General features: G+C 41.8%; 1 protein-coding gene and 1 pseudogene across 2 annotated transcripts in view; both read left to right on the top strand.

Annotated features, from left to right (window-relative positions):
- Nucleotides 1–548: 548 nt before the first annotated feature.
- The window catches only part of CBX1 (chromobox 1), a 44070-nt gene continuing 22436 nt past the window's right edge, over nt 549–22182 (top strand). Inside the window, exon 1 of one of the 2 annotated variants that reach the window (XM_036755257.1) lies at nt 549–804. The gene's annotated coding sequence lies outside the window, so the exon portion shown is untranslated. Of the gene's footprint in view, nt 805–21595; nt 21616–22182 lie in introns of those variants that run through there. The other variant, XM_036755258.1, reaches the window with a different exon arrangement.
- Nucleotides 17362–18295, top strand: LOC118846970 (annotated as a pseudogene).

The following is a 22182-nucleotide window of genomic DNA, read 5'->3' as shown; positions in this document are numbered from 1 at the left end:
CAGGGAGCAGTGTTGCAGAGTGGGGAGCGAGCGGGTCTCAAAGTCAGGAAGACCTAGGTTTAAGTTCTACTTCTGACTCCCGAGGCAAGTTGCTTAACAGTATTCCAATTCTTAGATTTGTATCTTAATAAATATGCACCTTAGTTTATAACAGTGTAACATCTCTTAATTTATAATAAGTATTGTAATTAATATAGATCTTAATTTAGAAATTACAGAGAACTGCCAAGACGTCTGAATTCACAAGACTCGTTCAAAGACATATGTGAACGTGCTTCTGTGTCTAGGTTGTCGCGAGGGAAGGGACTGTTACACTTGTCTCTCTGTATCCCTAGCAACCTGCCCGGTCTCCAGACGCTTAATAAATGCTTGTTGCTAGATGAGATGATTACACGTGCCACAATCCAATCAGACACTACTAGTCCCTGGAGCCGCTACCCTGAGCTTGGAGCTTCGTCGGGTGACGTCACCACGTTCCTTCCCTCGCAGTACCCTGGGGGTTGTAGTCTGGAAGGGACTTCAAGTTCCACACTGCTCCGCGTTGGGTCGCGGCGCCTGCGCGTTGCGCGCGGCGGGCAGAGCTGAGTACGGGGCTCTTTTGTTCCGCGGAGCTGGGACGATTGGCTGGGCCCGGGGGAGCTTCGCTTAGCCTAGCTTAGGTGAGGAGGGGCACCAGGCGCTAGCCGCGGTCGCCGCTCTTTCTGGCTTAGACAGCGCACCCTCCTCCTCGTCTTCCCCAGCCTCCTGCGACGCGCTAGCGGCGCGACACCGATTCCCCCCGGGTTGAGTCGACGCTGCTCTGAGGTAAAGAGGGAGGGGTGTGTGTATTTGTGTGTGTTTGTGTGTGTGAGAGTGTGTATATGAGAGTATGTGTCTGGTGACACTGGGGAGTTGGGGGGGGGGCGGTAGGGGGCGGGGAAGGCGCTCCGCCGATGGGGATGGAGCCGTTAGGAGCCTGGCGCGCGGGAGACACCCCCCCCCGACCCCCTCCCCCAATACTCCCCCAGCCCTCGGTTCATTCCCGCGCGCAGACCCCGGGAGGGGGCGGGGCTGGTGGAGCGCGCGCGGCGCAGGCGAATCCCGAGCCGGAAACGGCCGGTGTGGTGGTCAGGCCCCCTTCCCCCCCTCCCCCCGCCCGTGGGGCGGGCGGGGGGGCGTTTCTCTACTACTAGTTGCTGGGGGGCTCTCGGGTAAGGGCCCACCGGCGAGAAGGAATGTGACCCCGGGGCTGTGGGGGAGGAGGGGTGGAGCTTTAGCTACTTTAGCCGGTGTGGTTATTACCCGCTATTCCGTAAAAGAAAGGGGGTGAGGCATAGGTGGCATTGAACGCCCTTCTCCAGGAACGGCCGTTCTCGGGTGCTGGATTTTTGTAGCAAATGCAAGTTTATGCGTTTAAGAAGAAAACTTGAGGTTTGAATAACGTTCAGGAATTCAGTTCCCCATCTCCTCCTCCTGCGGTGGATTATCTCCAACTGATGCAGTTCGTAGTTTGTTTGTACGTAGTTTGCATGTTGTCTACCTCCCGAGATGTCTGAAAGAACAGGTACTGCCTTTTGCCTTTCTCGTGTCTGGCACGTGGAAGGCGCCTAGTAAATGCTTGTCGACTTGACAGGTATGTGGTTGCACGCGAGTTGTCTCCCCCATTAGACCATGAGCTCCTTGAGGGCAGGGATTTACCTTCCTCTTTCTTTTGTATCCTGGATGCTTATAGATAGCACTGTGCCTGGCTCATAGTAGGCACTTAATAAACGCTTATTGATTGACGAAGCGTTAAGACAAAAAGCTTGAGAAACCGAAGGGCTCTTGCCAGATGTATTTAATGTTAGCAACTAGTAACGAAATTTCGAAATAAGATGCCACCGATGTTACACTAGAAGAATCATTTCCAAGGCAAATGCAACTTTTCATTCATTTCATTTCACCACGTTCCCACTCCCCCATCCCCCATTTCATTCCAGACCTTTTTCCACAAAAGACCGTGGAGGCAAACTTGTGCTCAAGTTTTCTCGAGAGTCGGGAGTGAGGTAGACGTGGGGTTGAATCCCACCTTAGACACTAGCAGGTTGATCCTTGGCAAGTCCCTTAACCTTTTTTCAGTCTCAGTTTCGTAGTTTCTAAATCGAGAGAAGTTGTATTCGATGGCCTCTAAAGTCTCTTCCAGCACTAAATCTGTGATCGTGGGAAGCTCTCTCTGCTTTCCCTCCCCCACTGGATGGTGGCCTTGCTTTCCACAGATCTTTGGAACTTTGGTTTCGAGCTGAAAGAGAACCTGGAGACTCAAGTACTTTAAATGAATTAAATTAAAAAGTAGTTGGTGGGAAAGCCTAGGTGTTTGTTTACCCGCAGCTTAGCTTTGGTGGAGTAGGCTAGAATTGTATTTCACTATTCAGCATTTTGTCTGACAAATTTGGGCCCTTGGTGGCGGGTGTTGACTGTTAAGGTCAACTACCTCCTTTGGAAAGAATTGCCCTGTTAGAGTAAGTGTGTAGGAGAGGATGCCTTTTCTTTCTGTCCTTTTGTAAATTGAGGGATTTCTTGGAAGCCAAACCTGGGAAATCCTAAATTTGAGAAGCACCTTTTGAGTTATTTAAAAACAGCAACTTTCATCTCTTTCAACACTACCCAGAAGACTAAGTTCTAAGTTCTGTTAGGGCTTGTATGTACATATTACTATATTAGCAGGAGGCATCCTGTCTGTATGCCTTTGCTAGGGCTGTTTCCTGTGCCTGGAATGCAATCTCTCCTCACTTGAGCCTCTTAGAATTCCAGCTTTCTTCAAAGCTCAGCTAAGCATCACCTACTACAAGAGGCTTTTCTTCTTTTTTCCTCTTCTCCAATCTGTAGTACCTTCTACCCTCCCATATCTTAAGTATATTTTGCATTTATTTATATGTGTTTATGTTGTTTCCCCTGTGGGATGTAGGCTTTGTGACTGCAGGAGGCTTAATAAATGCATGTTGTTGGATGAAGCTACCTAAGGGCAATGATTTCTTTCCTTTCTTTTCACTGTTGCCTCTAAATGAAGAGTCATCTCAGCAGTTAGATGAATGTCTGAAAGATCTGAAAGTGAGTAGAGGCATTTGATGCTGTGATCCTCCCTAGAATCCTTCCAGACCCTTATATGGAAGGTAATACATACAGTTAAAGGAAACCTCTGGGTTGTGGAAAATCTTCATTGTTTTGTTTTTTCCCTATGATGACATTTTTGCTCCCAATAGCTTATATATTCCGAATTGTTTTTTTTCAAAAGTGAGTAGAGGATATAGTAGTGCCTACAGGATAATAGTGCCACAGCCCACTGTCAGGTTCTTCATAAGAAAAAATGTGCCTACTGTTTTCTTCCTCCATTTCTTTGTACATATGGTTAGATACCTGAATTTTTCTTACCCCTTCTAGAGAAAGGATACCATTTATTTACCCCTTCTAGAGAAAGGATACCATTTAAATATGCCAGTAGTCTATTAGAAAGGAATTTTTAAATGAGAAAACTTAAGTACACCTTAAAAAGAGGATTGCTACATAATGTCATTTTTCAAAAGATATTGTAGAATCATAAGAACAGTAGATGAAGTTTTGCTTCCTAGTTAGAAGCATTTATTAATCACCTGTGTTCTAGGCATTGTGCCAGGTGTTGGGGATACAAAGAAAAACAAAAAAGTCCCTGACCTTTCCTACTGTACAATCTTTGGAGATGAGGGCTCTGGTAGCTGGGGGATCAGGAAAGGCCATATGTAGAATGGGACGTTTGAAGCTGAGCTTTGAAAGTAGGACTTCTGAGAGAAGAGGTGAGATAGAAATAGATTGTGATGGAGACCTGAGATGGAGTGTCACGTATGAAGGAAGGGCAAGCAAGTAGGGCAGTTTCACTGGAATGTAGAATGAGTAAAGACAAGTAAGGTGTAACATGGCTAGAAAGGTCTAGAAACATGTTGTGAAGGGCTTTAAATATCAAACAGAATTTGAGTTTTTATTTTAACCTGGAGGCAGTAGGGAGCTTCTGGAGCTCTTTGAATACTGAGTCTGGCAGTCGATAATATTCCTATAGAGACTTATTCTGTAATGGTGTGGTATTTGTTGTTCACTTGTTTCAGTTGTGTCTGATACTTTATGACCTCATTTGGGGTTTTCTTGATAAAGATACAGGAGTGGTTTGCCAAATCCCTCTCCAGCTCATTTTACAGATGAGGAAACTAACTTGTAACAAAGGATTAAAAAAAGTAGAAAAACACTTGAGCAAATCTAATCAGCACATCACCTGACTAATAGTCATAGTGTATACAGTAATCAATACCCATAGTCATCTCCACCTCTGCAAAAGGAGAGAGGTACATTTTCTCATTTCTTCTTTGGAGACAAGCTTGTTCGTTACAATTACATAGCCTTTTTCATTATTTAAAAATTCTTTCCATTGTCGATTGTTTTCCTGGTTCCTTTTTCTTTATCAGTTAATATAGGTCTTCCCATGCTTCTCTGAATTGTTACTATTTTCCATTTCTTATGGCATGGTAGTAGCCTATTGAATTAATACACCACAGTTTTAAGCCTTTTCCTAGTTGGTGGGTGTTTTGTTTTGTTTTTGCCCAGTTCTTGGCTACCCTGGAAAGTATTGCTATGAATGTTTTGGTGTATGAGGGACCTTTTGTCTTTAACCTACTCCTATAAAAAAGATCTCTGGGTCAAAGGGTACGTGCATTTTAGTCACTTGACAAATTGATTTCCAGAATAGTTGGACCAAGTTAAAGCTCCACCAATGGTGTATTGGTGCCTGGTAATGAAACCTGAGCTGTTTTGATTTGCATTTCTCTAATTCTTAGTAATTTGAAGCAGTCTCTCATGGCTATTAATAATTGGTCATTCTTATGAGAACTGTGTTGTGTGTGTTTTTTTTTTCAGTCATCCATTGAAGAAATAGCTCTTTGTCTTACATATTCATATTAGTTCCCTATAAATCTTTAGACATCAGAGGTATATGAAGCAAAGATTTTTGCCCCAATTGACAGCTGTCTTTATCCTAATTGCATTTATTTTGTTCATTCACAACCCTTTTAATTTTATGTAATCAAAATTATCCATTTTGTCTTTTGTGTTCACTCCTTTGGTCAAGAACTCTCCCTCCAGCCATACCTGTGAGAGATACCTAATCTAGTTTCCTTCTATTTTTTTATTTCATCATATGACCATTCATATTCAGATCTCATTTACTTTTTTAAGGTTGTCCTGTTATAGCTTTTGATATTACTCTAAATCCAGTTTTTGTCCAGCTGCTTTACACTCCCCCCCACCCCCTCCCCAATTCTTGTCTTATAGGAAGTTCTTCCCCAAGTAATTTGTGCCCTCAGGTTTCTGTTTTTTCCTCATCTAGTCTATTCCACTGATCCTCTTTGCTATTTTTAATAGGTACTAGAGTTTTCTTCTCCTTTCACAGTATGATAACTTGATGAGTCTCATGATGTGCTTCACTGAACCTTCATTTAAAATAAGCCCCCCAGGATCAGATTTATGTTCTTAAGTATATTGTAGATATCTGCATTGGCCTTGTAAGATAACTCTACTTTTTGATGGTTATCAAAGGGAAAATCCTACAAGCTGCACATGGCACCTGATATTTTGTACTTTTTAGATTCTTCTGTGAAAAGTCTTACCACATAGAAATAAAATAATGAAATCAATGAAATTTACAAGAATAGAAAAAGCTTTTAAGCTTTGAGATCATTTTCTTTTACATCTTAAATATATTTATGTGAGAAACACTGTTGTCAGGATCACAGGACTCCCCAGGCAGGGTCAGGAAGTAAGCCGGAGCATGCTGCTGTAGCTCATTGCTTTCCTAGTTGCAAGCCCTTAGGAAGATCCACATAATAGACCCATTCTCACAGAAAAAACTCAGAAACAGAGGAAGGTGGTTTATTACACTTCTCAGGAAGAAGGCCATGTGTGGTGCTCACTAGGAACACCCACACATTTACAAAAGCAGGAGTGAGATTAAACAGTTCTACCGTTCCCCTCAGAATTAGGGTTGGTCCAAACTCCTCAGGGTTACATTCTTCATTACCCTGCATTCCCTCCTAATGCAGATTAGGTAGTCGGGTAGGAAGTGAGGATACTTGTGACTGGGACATGACCCCTCAGGTTTGAACCCGTTGTCCCATCTCAACCTTTCTAGTCCCCCCTGGTGCTAGGAGGCCATTGTCTTAGTAAATTAAGATAATTGAGCTTCCCCACAGCTATTGATTATCTCCCAATAACTTCTGTGGGAGCAAAACAAGATACTGTAATATCCCTTCTTACACTTATTTGGGAACCAAAATAGTCTCCAGGTCCTTGATCTTTAAGTATATTTATGAGTAAGAAGTTGCAGAAAAGATACCTATTTGCATTGAGTTTCCTCACTCTGGAGCTCCCCATACCAAGTAAGTCACAGGTCTAATTTCTACACCTTTAAATACAGAGTAGAATTTTAGCAGTATTATAAACAAACATATGATGAACTTTGCAGAAACTGTCTCTGGTGAAATTGATCCCCTGCCTCCACTGAGTTGAATAATAGCAAGGATTTCCCAAGTAGCAAGGACAACTGAAATCGGTGAATACCCTCTCCAAGATAAAGTGGAAAAATTATTCAAATGTGAGCAAAATTCTGGACAGGGACAAATAAAAGACCTTAATTTTTGAATTAGTTGACTTCTACTGTGTTAGTCTTTGCTAAATTTAGATTTTGTGATTGCTGAGAAAGGATCTTACAAGTGAGAAGCATCATGGTAGAAGGAGCTTTAGATTTGTAAATATTTATGTATTTAGGGCTATAAGGGACCTTAGCCATGTAGGCAAGCCTCCCTCTTTTTTACAGAAGAGGAATGCTAGATACAGAGATGTCAAGTGAATTGATACAGTAGAAAGGAGCAGCAGAAGCAGGGATTTGAACTGACATTTTAAAATTCCAAATTCCACAATATTCTCACTAGATCTTGTGTTTTAATCTTTTCTCTGCCAGTTAGTACCTGTGACCTTTGGATGGATCACTTAACCTCAGAAGTAGTATCTGTAAAATGAGAAGTTGAAACTCTATGGTTTCTTACCCTTAAAAAGCTTTGGTTCTGTGATACATTATCTGAGAAACGTTTTCTTTTACTATTTACAGGCCTGTATTGAAAGTTGTTGCTAGTAATTTGGACCTTCATGGAGGGAGAAGATTTTTATCTTTGGATGCTTCCAAACTCTCATTTTTTTTTTTGAACTTTGATTTGATTCTAGCTTTGTTGGACTTTTTCTTCCTTTCCTTAAAAGGCCTTTAGGAGAAGGACCCTATAGTAGGTAAACTTTGACCCTTAGAGGTCAGTGTGTTCTATATCTATTTTGGGAACAATACTGACTCCTGTGGCCTCGACTTACAGTGGTTTCATCTACACAAGTTACTGCCAAAGTAACCATTGACATCTCAAACGTGGTTTATGAAGGGTCCCACAGAAGAGCCTAGCATGGGGTCCTTAGAGTGCCCAAAGGCCAGGACTCCTTTAGGAAGTGGAACTGTTGCTCATTATGTGAATTAGTGTTCTCTGCTGTCAGGTTTTTCATCTGGAAAACATTCCTTTCACCAATAAAACCACATCTTGAGGAACAAACAAAAGGTACTTTTGAATTATCACTGGAAGATGCTATATGTCAATGATGTCAAACTCAGATAGAAACAGGAACACTTCCCTATTACTTTTTAATCTGGTTAGGGCCACATTTGGGAATGTTGCGGGGCCGTGTGTTTGACACCTGTGCTGTGTATGATTAGGCTTCACCTGCCTCTTAATAACAGCTCTGTAGTACTTTTGACAAGACACATCAGTTTTCCTTTTTACCATTGGGGCTGTCAATCAGGTTCATCTTGCTGATCTTCCTGATTTAGGTAATTTGAGTGCTTAAAAAAAAATTTCCCCATGTCTGCCTAGTATCCCTATTGCCCACTGAATAAAATCCAAACTCTTTCTTAGGTATTCAAGGCCTTAACGCTGTCTAGGCCCAAATAATCTTTACAATCTTGACCCTCTCTACGCAGAAGCCCTCAGCTTCAACTGTAATCGCTTTTCATTTTTCCATGCTCTTGCTAAAGCTGTTACCAGTGGCCATTCAGTCAACAAACATGTATTAAGCTCTTACTGTGTGCCAGGAACTATGCTAACCCCTGGAGAATAAAAAGAAAGGCAAAAATTGCAGACCTTGCCCTCACTTTCTAATGGGGGAGACAACATAGAAATAACTAAGTACCTTTAAGATATATGCAGTTTAAATGGCACATCTTCATAGGGAGAAAGGGGAGGGGGGCTGACTAAGATAAAAGAAGTGCCTCTTGCAGAAGGTAGGATTTGAGCAAAGTCTTGAAATAAGCCAGGAGACAGAGGTGAGAGGGAAGAAAATTCAGGCCTGGATCAGCTAGCGCAAAAGTTCAGAGTCAGGAGATGGAGGGCTGTGTGCAAGAAACAGCAAGAAAGCCAGGAACATAGATTACATAGAGGGAAATAAAGTGTGCAAGACTAGAAAGGTAGGATGGGTCCAGGTTATAAAGGATTGTAAAAGCTTAATAGAGGATAGCATATTTGATCTGGGAGGTAATGAGAAACACTGGAGTTTATTGATCAAGGGTTAGAGAGGCTATTGCAGTGGTCCAGGTGTGAAGTGGTGAGGTCTTTAATCGGGAGCTGTTGTGAAGGCAGAAATAAAACTTTGCAACATATGGGATGTGTGAGATGAGTGCAAGTGAGTAGTTGGGGATGACAGCAAAGTTGAGAGTCAGAGTAACTGAAGGGGTTGTTGTGTCCTTGACAGCAGTAGAGAAGTTTGGAAGAGGAGAAATTTTTTGAGGAAAGATAATGAGTTCTATTTTGTTCATGGTGAGTTTGAAATGCCTTTGGAGTACCCAGTTTGAGATTTCTAAGAGGCAAGTTAGTGGGTAATATGAGACTGGAGCTTGGGAGAAAAGTTTGGACTGGATGTATAGATCTGGAAATCACCTGCATAGAGATGATATTGTACCCTTGGGAACTGATGAGACCAATAAGTCATATAGTGTACAGGGGGCTTCAACTTTTTTTGTGTCAAGGGCCCTTTTGGTCCTATGGACCCCTTTTTAGGATAATGTATTGTTGTTTTTTAATTTATAATTAAAGATAATGCTAAATTTCAGCTAGAGGTTAGTAAAAATAAATGATTTTTTTTTCCCCAACCAAGTTAACAGATCCCTCTCCTCAAATCTATCCATAGACCCTTTGGGGAGATTGTTTAAGGACCCCTTGATATAGAGAAAGAAAAGACAGCATATCCTTGAGTAGTAGGTGCATTTCATGGATGTCTTCTGGATGAAGCTCCAGCAAAGAATACTAAGAAGTAGCAGTCAGGTTAGGAGAAAGCAGTGTCATGAAAACCCAGAAAAGGGGAGAGTATCCATAGAGGGTGATCAACAGTGTCCAAGGCTGCAGAGGTCAAGAACGAGGTTAGAAGAAGGTTAGAAGATCTGGAAATTAAGAGATCATTGGTGATTTTGGGGAGAGCAGTTTCGGTGGAATAACGTAATCCAGACGTATTTCTTAAACGCATACTACTGTAAGTAGGGCACTGTGCTGGCCCAGTGGGGTTACCAAAAGAAAAGAAAAATAGGCCCTGCCCTCTTGGAGCTTATATTCTATAGAAATTCCCTTTAGAAGAATATAGTTTTCTTCTCTAAATCCCACCTGTGAAATTGTAATCAGTTACTTCTTTAATCAATTGAATTTGCAGGTTTGACCTTATAAATCATATTAGGATAAGTTACTTTAGTAATGGGGAGATAGAAGCTTGTACCTCCGCAGGATAGCAGGGCATTTGTTGGCTGTTGCTAACTTCCCTATTTATGCAAAGATGAGCTCCTGCGGAAATAAGCTGATGTGCCAAGTTCCTCTTCTCAACTAGTCTTAACCAGTCCCCTTCTATGCCATGATGTCAAGCATTCCACTTGTTCTAGCCTTTGTTAATACCCTAACCTGTAGGGAAAAAAGGGTGTTACTGCTTGATACTGCCACTCTCCCCAACTCACCCAATAACTTATTATTGCAGATCAGCTTGATACCCTATTCCCTGAATGAGCTTGCCTTTTCTGTCCCCTATTTTCAGAATATTTCAAACATATGTTTGTGTAATGCTCCAGCTCATGAGAATAACACCTATGTAACTCAAAATTCTGTAACTTTTGATTCCTCTTTTGTGTTCCTCTTTATTGAATATAAAAGAGCCCTGTAAAACCCCATGAAGCATCCTTGTCAGTTACTGAAGAGCCTTGGATCCCATTTATTTGCAATTGCTAATAAATTGATTATGCTTGGATTTTATTGCCTCAGTTTCTCTTAGTCATGTTTCACATTGTAATTGGGACACACCTATCCTTCTGGATCCAGCTTAAATTTCATCTAAGTCTCAAGTGATTGATTCCATCCCTTTACAGAATTGTTGTCTGAGTCTTTCATTTACAAATAGTCTAGTACTATCTTGTACCATTTCTATTTGTTGTCTCTTTGTCTTGAACTGTTATTTATATTTACTTTTCCTCATTTGTCATTTTTCCTAACTAGAGTTTAAGTTCTTTAAGGGCTTATACTCCTCCCACCTCCCCCTTTTAAACATTGTCCTTCAGTACCTCTATAAAGGTGTTAGTTTGTTGTCTTTCTGCAGAGTATACAGTCTTTGGTTTTTTTTGCCTCCACTAAAGTCCTGACCTCATGTTGATGGTGAAAGAGGGGATCACCATCATAAACAAGTGCTTGTTTTTATTTATATCTTTTGTTTTTATATCACTTGAAATTTTCGCAGTACTCCCTCCCAAAGAGCTTTCCATATAACAATATTTTTAAAGAAAAAAAATAAAAAGAGGAAGAGGACAAAAAAATAAATCAGGAAAACTGATCAGTAAATCTGAAACTGTCAGTCAGACTTGTTATTCACATTTTTTCAGTAGCTTCTCTGGCCATTAGATTGTGAACTCCTTCAAGGCAGGGACTGTTTTTTGCCTCTTTTTGTATGGCCAGCACTTAGCACAGGGTCTGGCACATAGTAGGCATTTATTGCTTTACAGTTTCTGCCACTCTAATTGGAAGAGCCATCAAGTCTTCCATTTGAGGAAGGGGTGGGGCAGGACAGGACAGACCTCATTTCTCTCCTGACTATATTTATTTTGGGCTTCTTTGCCTTCCATCCTCCCCTACCAGGCACCTCCCCACCCCTTCCTTTCTTTTTCATGTTGTCTTCCCCGTTAGTTGGTAAGCTTCCTGAAGGCAGGGACTGTCTTTTTCTTCTTTTGTATCCCCAACGCAGCACCCAGTATATAGTAGATGCTTAATAAATGATTATTGATTGATTTACTACTATGTGCTGTTTTTTGCAGCTTTGCCTCCTGTTGCTTTCCTTTCTTTAGCTCAGCTAAACTGGACTACCATACTACATCCAAATCTTACCACCCCTGCTCCCCCCCTTTTCCTTTTCCTGGAATTCCCCCCCCCTTTTATACAGACACATTTTGAATTATTCTTTAATTTTTAAAGCTGAACTCAAATGCCTCCTTTAGTAGAAAGCCTGCCTTGATCTTCCAGTGAGTCCCTTTGCAGTTCACATAGAACTTTGCGCTTTTCTTGCAAATTTACACATTTCGTGTTCCTGAAATCAGCCAGCATTTACGGAGCATCTGCCTTTGTTAGGCTAATTTTGAGCTACCAATACAAAGATGAAACAATGCCTACTCTTCAGGAGTTCACATTCTCTGGGAGAGACTCCTATGTAAATTGGAGTATTGGAGAGGAGCATTTGAGATATCAGGAAGGCTTGGTGTAGAGGGTGGTGCTTAAGCTGCGTCATAAAGGAAGAGAAGGATCCTGTGAAGGGGAAAGGAAGGTAAGCAGGGTAAAGTGAGGCTAGAAAGACAGGATGGGAGCCGTATGTGAAGGTGAAGGCCTTTAAAGGCTAAACAAAATAGGAGCCGCTGGGATTTAGACGAGTGATGTAATCATATCTAGGCTTTAGTAAAAATGATGTTGGCAGCTCTGTGGAGAATGGATTTGGAGTGAGAATTGACGTAGTGAAGTCCAGTTACTAGGCCATTACCATAGTCTGGAGAAAAGGAGACAATGAAGGCCTGAAGCAAGGTGGTTGGCTATGTGAATCTAGGGAACAAAATGGATGGAAGAGAGGATGTGCAGGTAGAAATGATAAGGCAGTTGTTTGGATATGCTGGGTGAGGGAGAGTACTAGGAAAAAGTTATGAATCTGAGATGCTGGGAGAATGGGGGTGCCTTTGGCAGAGACGTGAGTTGGGGGAAGGTAATGAGTTTTGGTTTGGATGTGTTGAAATATACAGGATTTTTATGCAATTTGAAATGTCAAGTACATAGTTGGTGATGTGGAGACTAAAGTTCAGAGGACAGATATATAGATTTATAAGTTATGTGCATAAACACAGAGATGAGAAACCTAAAGGAGCTGATTATGACCAAGAGAGTATGTAGAAAAAGAAGAGGAACTAGGACATTCCATAGTTTTGGAAACAGTACAGTTCATGGGCATGGTGTAGATCAGGTAGAGATGATTAGATATCAAGTTAATAAAGGAGACAGAGCAGTGGTCAGCCAGGAATAGCTCCAGGAGAGAGTAGTATTGGGAAAACTCAGGGGAGACTATCTAGGAGGGTGGTCAACAGTGACAAATGCACATATCTCCTTCCTAGACTTCCTAAGGACAGTGACCCTGTCTCTTTAAACTTTGTATACTCTAGGACATGGCACAGCGCTCAGGCCGTTGGCTCAATAAATGTTTGTCTAATTATCTCAAGGCCACACTTGCCTGAAGTTGTCTTCATTAGCATTGGGATAATTGCACAAATTACAAAAAAAAAAATCAGCTTCTATTCTTTCCATTTTACCTACCTCTGAAATGAAGGGTGGAATTACTTTATATTTACTGATTCTTTCATCTGTCTAGATTGAGCCTCAGGTAGCCTAGACATAGCTCTTAAATGATGCTAAGCAACAGGGATACAAATACAAACCCCAGCTAGTCCCTGCATAGAAGGAGCTTATATTCTGATGGGGGAAACAGCAATACAAGGTAGTGGTGGCCTGGGAAGTCACGGAGAACAGTGAGTAGAGCAATAGAGTATGCTGTATGCCACAACTGACGTGCCCTTTCCAAAAGCATAAAAATGAAATACTGATTTGATATCTATTCCCAGAGTAGCATCTCATATCATCCGGATGTCTTCTGCCATGTCTCCTCCATCACCCCTGTCTCACACAGAGAGGTAGACCTACTCATTCCTGATCAAAGCCCTTTGCCTGTACAAATGATATTATCCCATCCTATCTCCTTGAATAGATTGCCCCTCTCTGTCATTCCTGTCTGTCACTGATCTCCAGTCTCCTTCTGACTTTTGGCTTCTTGTCCACTCTCTGTAAACATGCCCATGTCTCCTTCATACTTAAAAACAAACCCTCACTTGATCCTTCCATCTCCATTAAACTGTTGTCCCTTACATTGTCTGCCCTTTGTGATTAAACTCCCTGAAAAGACTCTGCAATGGGCGCCTCCACTTCTCTCACTCTCTTCTTAACCCCCTGCAGTCTGGCTTCCTACCTCTTCTAAAGTTTCCAACGCCAAATTGCCACATCCTTTGGCCTTTTCTGAGCCATCGTATTTCTTGGCTCTTTTGCAGCCTGTCCTCTTCCCTAGGTTTTTGGGACACCATTCTCTCTGGTTCTTCCAACTATCAGACCTTTTCAATTTCCTTTTCTGGATCCTCATCCAGGTCATACCCACTAACCATCAGTGTCCCTTGGGGTTCAGTCCTGGACCCTCTTCTCCCTATTACATTTCACTTGATGATCTAATCAGCTCTTAAGGATTTATCATCTCTGTGCTGATGATTTTCAAATCTACCCCTGCAGTCCTAAGTTCTCTGCCAACCTCCAGTGTTGCATCACCAACTGTCTTTCAAACTGTAGACATCTTAAACTCAGTAAGTCCAAAATTAAACTTATCACCGCACCCCCCTCTCCAAATTCCACTATTACTCCATCAAGTATGCTACTCTCCTCTTGTCCTAGGCTTGCAACCTAGGTATCATCCTAACCTCCTCACTGTCTCTCATCCTCCATATCCAATTTGTTGCCAAGGCCTGTTGATTTCACCTTTGCAACATCTCTTTAATATGCCCTCTGCTCTTCTGATATTGCCACCACCCTCATGCAAGCACCTCATGCCTGGACTATTGTGATAATCTGCTGGTTGGTCGTCTGACACAAAAGTGGCATCTCAGTCCATCCTCCATTCCACTACCAAAGTGATTTTTCTCAAGTGCAAGTCTATGTCAATTCCTTGCTCAATAAACTCCAGTCACTCCCTATCACCTCCAGGATCAAATTTAAAATCTTCTGTTTGGTCATCAAAGCCCTTCATAACCAACACCCACCACCCCTCACCCCTCTAAACACGCGCACACACACACTCATACACACTCATACAGTCTCATACATTCATATATCTTTCCACTCGTATACCTCACAACCCCACCACACATAATCTTTGATCTAGTAACACTGGCCTTCTTGCTTGTTCCATGAACAAGACACTCCCAAGTTTCAGGCATTTTCTCTGGCTGTCCCCTATGCCTAGAATGTTCTCCCTCCTTTCCTTCAAGACCAAATTAAAATCCCACCTCCCATAGAAAGCCTTTCCCAATCCCTCTTAATTGTAGTGCCTTTGTTCTTTTAATTATTTCCTGTTTATCCTATATATAACTTGTTTGTGCATGTTTGCTTGTCTCCTCTATTAGATTATAAATTCCTTGAGAACAGGGGACATTCTTTTGCTTCTTTTTGTATCCCCAGCACCTAGCACAGTGCCTGATACATAGTAGACTTTTATTAAAGCATTTATTTATTATTTTATTAAGCATTTATTAAAATGCTTATTGACTGGTTGTGTGTGGTTTGTCCTTCATTCTTGAAGAGGACCATGACATGAGGAAGATGATGACATGACTTGTCATTGACTTTGAGTGAGAGAGGGCTGTGCAAAGGTCACCAGCTTCACTTTCTCCTCCAGAGCCATTGGGTCCAGTGGCCTGATACTTACCAGGACTACTGGAGATGGCCCAGAATGCAGTGGGAAACCTTGGCCCTTTTAAGCTAAGGTCTTTTCAAGTTCTCATTTGTAAGTGAGTAAGGCAGAGCCCATCCATTAAATGGGCTGGCCTCTTTGAGACTGACAGACTGACTGAGGAAGGGAATACTTGGCTGAAGGTAGAGTGGGATGGTGAGATGGTCAGAGTAAGGTATGGTTAGGTTTGGAATTGGTTCAGTTTCACCAATCTAGGCAACACTGCCCCAAAGCTGTAGTTCTCTAGCTGAGCAGTGCAGCTCCTTCAGGGAATGCTTCTGATGCTCCTTCTTGTTCTGTTCAAGAGGACTTTTACCATCTTTTTACCTCTTTCCTTTCTATTCCAGTGCTTCAGCTTTGAGGCCTGAGAAATATTTGTGTTATTAGTACTGTCTCCTGACTAATTTTCTTCCCTTTGTTCTTTGTATCCTGCTCTCAACTATCAGTCTTTATTTAGTTTAACCCATATTTGAACAGGAGTTCCTATGTATAAGTTGTGCTTGGATACTTTCAGGAATTAGGAACTCTTTACTTCATCAGGCATCTATATTGGTAAGCAACATGGCCTTTGTTTTCTTTGAGTAATCCTTACTAGGTGCTAAGCCCCAGGCCCAAACCCCCATTAGGTGTGGAACCTATGTGGGTCTGGATTGGCAACTGGGGTGGGACCCAAGGTGGGGCTGGCTAAGGGGAGGTGCTAACTCCAGAGCCATGCCTTACTATTAGGTGTTAACCTAATCTATGTGGATGTGAACCTCCCAGGGTCCTAAGGGGAGGGGCCAACTCAAGAACCAATCACCAGAGCCTAAGCTCTGGTCATGCAGAAGAGAGAGTTGGAGCCAAATGAACATGGCTATTTAATTCTTCCAGAGAAAAGGGTCATTTAAACATTTACTTTGCTTTTTAGGATCTGTAGGGGAAGAAGAGATTTATTTTTCTTCTTTGCATGAACAGTATGGACAGTAGCCTAACAGGATAAGTGGACATGAAAGGATTTTAATTAAATCTTTGAGTGGAGCAACTAAATATATCACAGATCCATCTGATTATTTGCTATAGTGCCTGCAGCAAGGGTGGGGAACCTGAGGCCTTCTAGGTCCTTGGGTGTGTGTGGCCTTTTGACTAAGTCTAAGTTTTACAGAACAGTTCCTTTTATTAAGGGGATTTGTTCTGTGAAGTTTGGATCCAGTCAGAAGGCAGTACTTAAGGACCTAGAGGGCTGCTGGTGGCCTTGAGGCTACAGGTTCCCCACCCCTGACCCACAGAACTGCTGAAGAGGCTTACTGATTTGCTTGAATGTCAAGTTACTTACAACTGCTTACTAAACTCACTGCTGGCATTTGATTTTCCAGACTAACAAGTCACCAGGATCATGGGGATATACTGAAATAGCTGTTAACAGTTCCTGCTTGTATTTCTGAGAGGACTGAGTTTCTCAGGGAGACCTAGGTGGAACTTCCCTACAGCAGTCTCCCATGTACTTCCCAAAATTTTATGGGGCCTTGGTATTCAAGAAAGATCATCTTCTCTGTGATGCATCATTTCTGAGTATATCAGAATATGGATAAGATTGCTAACTTGTTAAATGTCTCAGAACAAACTATAAGATAAATTGTGTGTGTGTGTGAGAGAGAGAGAGAGAAGTTTACCATGTTATCCCAGGTTTGTGAAGACTGTAGTAATGGGTCTAGGACCTAGTATAGGGCCAACCTTATTTTGAAAGATTCATCACCAGCTTTACCCACCAAGTGGTTTAATTCTGGGGGGCACGGTTTACTTCTAGCTGAGGTCTGTTTGTGTCTTGGGTGCTACTTACATAATGGCCTCTGTTTGTCTTGTGCTTCGTTGCTTTGGGAGTGATGGGCCTGGAGCCTTGTTAGCTTTAGCTTCCTGTCAGTGGCAGAGCCTCGGGATGTGGACTGTCTCCCCCACTCCACCCCTCTTCCTTTGTCCCACCCTACCTCCCCACGGAAATGCAGCTGTCTGTAGAGCCTCTGCATGAGAGCTGCTTGGGACTCTTTGCTAGTTCATCACTAGCTGCAGAATGTTCCCTTTTGACATCTTTGTCTTATCTGCATAACTTCCATAGACGTTCACCATGGGAATCTGAGTTCTGGATATCTATCTAGGGAAACACCTGGATCACAGTCTTTCATGGCATCATCCAGAGAGCCATATGTGCCTGCTATTGAGCACAGCACAGGTAGGCTTCTAGGCAAAATGTCTATGCCAATTGGAATGCATCGTCAAACATTCAGTTATGATAATGTCCTGGAGGATCCCACACCCAATGACTCTGCCTTCATCTGACATGTGCAGTAAGGTTCTGTGGGAAAAGCTGGTCATTCCAGATTGGAAGTACCAACAGCTTTCCAAGGTTGAAGAAAGAGAAAATAGTTTCTCTGTAACCCCTTCAGCTTCCAGTAATCAAATGAACAAGGCCTCAGTGGTGAAGGCCAAGGCTATGCACACTGTCATAAATTCTCTAATTACAAAACAGACACGAGAGCATCTAGTGCTTTGAGCAGTAGGCAGGGTTGGCAGATGCGGGATACACTCCCCATAAAGGCCTCACCACAGAAGAAACCAAGTACCACTGTGTGGCAGAGGCAGTCCATAAATTGAAGTTACAAAATGGAGAAATGACAAAAGAAAATAGACTGATTGCTTCAATCCAGTCTTCTCCAAGTAGTATACCCCATTCTTCTCCCAAGCAAAAGCCCAGAGGCTGGTTTTACTCATGGATCTTCTACTTACTTACCTGGCCTAGATGTCAGCAGCATGGACTCTGGAAATGGAGATAGAGACAAACCCTCATCTGAAAAATGGTCCAAAAATGGTTTTTGGACCAAGAACCCTTCAGAAATCCAACTCAGGTTTCAGTGTCTAGTCCTACAGAGGTACTCAGAAGCCACCACCAATGGACCTTATTCAGGTTCAGGCTACTAGAATTGCAGAAGACCCAGCAGCCTTCAAGTCACCTGATAATGGACTTTCCAGTGATGGAAGGAAAGAAACAACCTCCATGAACCCCTAACACAAACCAAGAGACCTGAATGTCTTGCTCCTACAGGGTTCTAAAGCTCTCTTTTCATATGAGCAAAAAACTGTTTTCCCTGGTGAACCCACTGTTATGTAGAGAGGATCTCAGATTTTTCTTTCTTCCTATCCACCTTGCACTTGACAGAGGAAAGATGGCATCCATTTACAGTTCTACTGAGGACAGTATTCCTGGGGAGGTGGTGATTGTTTCTTTAACTATCTGTGCAAAGCTTGAGTCTTTCTAATGCAGGAAGACCTATTCTGTAATGTCCCAAAGTTGGTCTGAATGACTTCTCAAAGTATGTTGACTATAGCCAATTACTGATCTATCGAAGTAGATTGCAGGGGCCAAGGAAAATAATTACTATCTAGTAGACTTTGTTCTGCATATTTTATCCAAGATTTAAAAAAAATTGGGGGGGTCACACAACTCATCATGAATCCCTAAAGTATTAAATTAATCGCTTTAGCACCTACATATTGTGATAATTAATTTACTGTCTGCCTTGAGAGCAGTTGTTGCTTCATTTTTTCTTCTAGTCTTCCCAACAACTTGAGAGGTGGAGGGATAGACTCTCAATAAATTGCTCTTTTGATAAAATTTACTGTGAGTTCAGGCGCCTTTTATCACTCTGTACTTTTTTGAAATTGACATTTTCTTGGCAGATGTTGAGTTCCTGGCCAGCTTACTTGCTGTGTGTTTTGTTTAGACAGTTCTGCCTTGTTAGGATTTTATGTTTGCTGGTGTGTTGTTGTTTGGTGCCTATTTAAGGCCATCACAAATCCTGCTTGCAATATCAGGGTTACTTAAGCTCTGGTATTACCTGTATTTTTTCATTAATAGTGCCTTTCATAGAATATTGATAAGAGATTAGTGGGAACCTTGCTCAAGAGACTCCTAATTTTCCTATTCAGGGATATTTTTCACCTTAAGGGACAATAACCTTGTCTTATTAATAAGCAGATACGTGTCTCCTGGGTATCTCAAAATAAAGCTGGTAAAGATTTAGTAAAAAGTTGGAGTATCAGGGCAGCTCGGTGGTACAGTGAGTAGAGCACCAGCCCTGGAGTCAAGAGGACCTGAATTCAACTCCACCCTCAGACATTTGACACACTAGCTGTGTGACCTTGGGCACGTCACTTAACCCCAATTGCCCTGCCTTCCCCCCTCCAAAAAAAAAGTTGGAATATCTTTGATTTGCTTTGGCTACATGATTATAAGAACATGCAATGGATTGGTACTCATTGGGTGATGGATCCATAAGTTACTTTAGGATGGAGACAATATCTTTTTTCTGTTTTTTTCCTATATGATTGTCAGCACCTGAGGATGGTAATGTCATTGTTAATTCCTGAGTAGTTCATGATTAAATTAGAATGAATAAGGTATCATAATTACTTTCTTCATACAAACTTCCTTTATCTTCCTTTAGAACTTGGCCTTTTGGTTGTAATACTAGGATGGGGGAGGGGGGCATCTTTTGTGCCAAGGTGAACTTTGAAAGGTGTCAGGGGAAGTAGGTAAAACATCAGCTAAATGGATTTCTCCATATATCCCATTAACAATTGTCTGAACAGCCCTAGTTCACAAGGTGGAATTGCTTGGTGGAGAAATGTCAGAAGTATTTTCATCTGTAACATGTCATTCAAATAGGCATAAACATAACAACCTTATCTCACTAGGTAGTTTGCTTGTGGGGAAATCTTCCTTGAAAGAGAGCTAATTTTGAGCACTTTTAAGAAGAGTTTTTTTCAACTTCTGATCTTGGGGGGTCTTCCTAGGGGTGTGTTAGATTAAGATGGAAGGGGGAGTCTACCCCCTTATAATGCTTTCTGACAACCTGCTTTCTTGGCCCCAAGTAACTAGGTGTATGAGAAAGAAAATGTCACAGTAGATGAGCTTGACGGAGTGCCTCAGACCAAACAGCCCAAGCTGGATGGGGAATCTGAATTTGCTTAATGGTTGTATGTCCATGGACAAGTCACTTCACCTCTCTGAGGTTAAGGTTTTTTTTTTTTTTGGCCGTTTGTAAAATGAGAACGTACACAACATTAACTACCCCACAAGATTGTTGTAAGAAAGGTATTTTGTAAATTTTAAGGTAGTATATATAAATGTGAGTTGCTGCTGTGTAGTTATAGTCTGCTCTGTGCCAGGTATGGCACACCAGGTATCAACACACTGGAAATACAAAGACTAAGAGAGTTCTTATCTTCAGAGAGCTTATATTCTACTGGGGGACAGGTATGGGATACAACTAGATCACCTGTAAGTTAATGGAGGAGATATACAAAATAAATGTGGAATGATTGGTAGGGGAGGGGAGGGGCCAGGCAGGACTAACTACTGAGAAAACCAGAACAGGTCTCTGGATGGAGGTAGCACTTGAACTGAACCCTACAGGAAGCTGGGTAGGGGTCTAAAAGGGGAGGGCATTGCTGGCATAAGGGACTGCAAAAATAAATAGGTTAGAGAGGAACTGCTATGTACAAAGCATAGCAGCAAATAGATCACTCTGGCTGGAGCACAGAATGCATAAGAAGGAGTAAATATTGAAGGGCTTTAACTGCCTAATAAATGTGTTTGTATTTTATCTTTTTTTCTGTAATCCTATTTATTTTTTTTTAGATTTTTTATTTTTAGTTTACAACACTCAGTTCCACATGTCCTTGAGTTCCAAATTTTCTTCCCTTCCTCCCCCCCCCCCCCCCCAGGACGGCATGGAATCCGATCACCTTCGCATTAAACTTATTTACAACAATAGTCAAGTTGTAAAGAAGAATTATGACCAATGGAATGAATCATGAGAAAGAAGAAACAAAACCAAAAAAGAGAGAGAGCAAATAGTTTGCCTCAATCTGCATTCAGACTCCATAGTTCTTTGTTTGGATGTAGATAGCTCTTTCCATCATGAGTCCTTTGGAGCTGTCTTTGAACCTTGTATTGCTGAGAAGAGCCAAGTCCATCAAAGTTAGTCATCACAGAATCAGTATGTCCGTGGTTGTGTACAATCTTCTCCTGGTTCTGCTCCCTTCACTCAGCATCATATCATGCAGGTCTTTGCAGGTTTTTATGAAGTCCATATCTTCCTCATTTCTTATAGCACAGTAGTATTCCATTACATTCATATACCACAACTTGTTTAGCCATTCCCCAGTTGATGGGCATCCCCTTGATTTCCAATTCTTTGCTACCACAAAGAGAGCTGCTATAAATATTTTTGTGCTGTATTTTATCTTAAGAGACCATTGGGAGCCACTGAAGCTTCTTGAATGACATGGTCAGATGTGCTCTTTAAAAGGAATGTAATTTTGGCCACCATGTGGAAGATGCTGAGTCCAGATATCTGAGCTTTTTGAAGTCTGGTCTTCCCAGGACCTTAGGAAGAGATGTCCTTGGTTGAAGGTAATTGGGCTGTAAGTTATGCTGGAATTATTTGGATCCATACACAGAGGGAGGTAAGTTGGGGAGGGTAGGCATTTAGTTAAGAGATCTGAGATAGGATTGAGTGTTTCTTTTTAAAATTTTCCTTACTCTGTTTAAGCTAATACTTATAAGGATTAGTTCAGTGGGCAAAGAGAACAATTAAGAGAAGCCATGTTTGAGGTTTTCTCATTTTCCAAGTCATTCTGCTCCCACTTCTAAAAATTACCATTCTAACATGACCCTTCCATAAGGATACTATGTTAATGACACAGAAAGAAGCTTGTAGTTCCTGGAGATAAGCCAGCAGCCGTCCTGGTTTTTTCCATAGTAGATCTAGACTACAGGAGGGAGGATCAGGCAGTCAACATTCAGTCTTGTTTCTGAGTAAGAGACATCCAGCCTTTTATGTAGGCAGCCACTAATTTAGAATATCCCTGTACTTTGGAGCCATAGGACCAAAATGGAATGCCCCTCCTTCACTCCCCCCCTCCCCTCCCCCATATTTCTAGGGCATCTTTGGCCTTAAATTAGGTGGATGACTAGGATGAATAGTTGTA

Source organism: Trichosurus vulpecula, chromosome 4 (genome assembly GCF_011100635.1).
Source record: "Trichosurus vulpecula isolate mTriVul1 chromosome 4, mTriVul1.pri, whole genome shotgun sequence".
Lineage (NCBI taxonomy): Eukaryota > Metazoa > Chordata > Mammalia > Diprotodontia > Phalangeridae > Trichosurus > Trichosurus vulpecula.
Note: the sequence above shows the minus strand (reverse complement) of the source record. Positions and strands in the feature narration are given on the sequence as shown.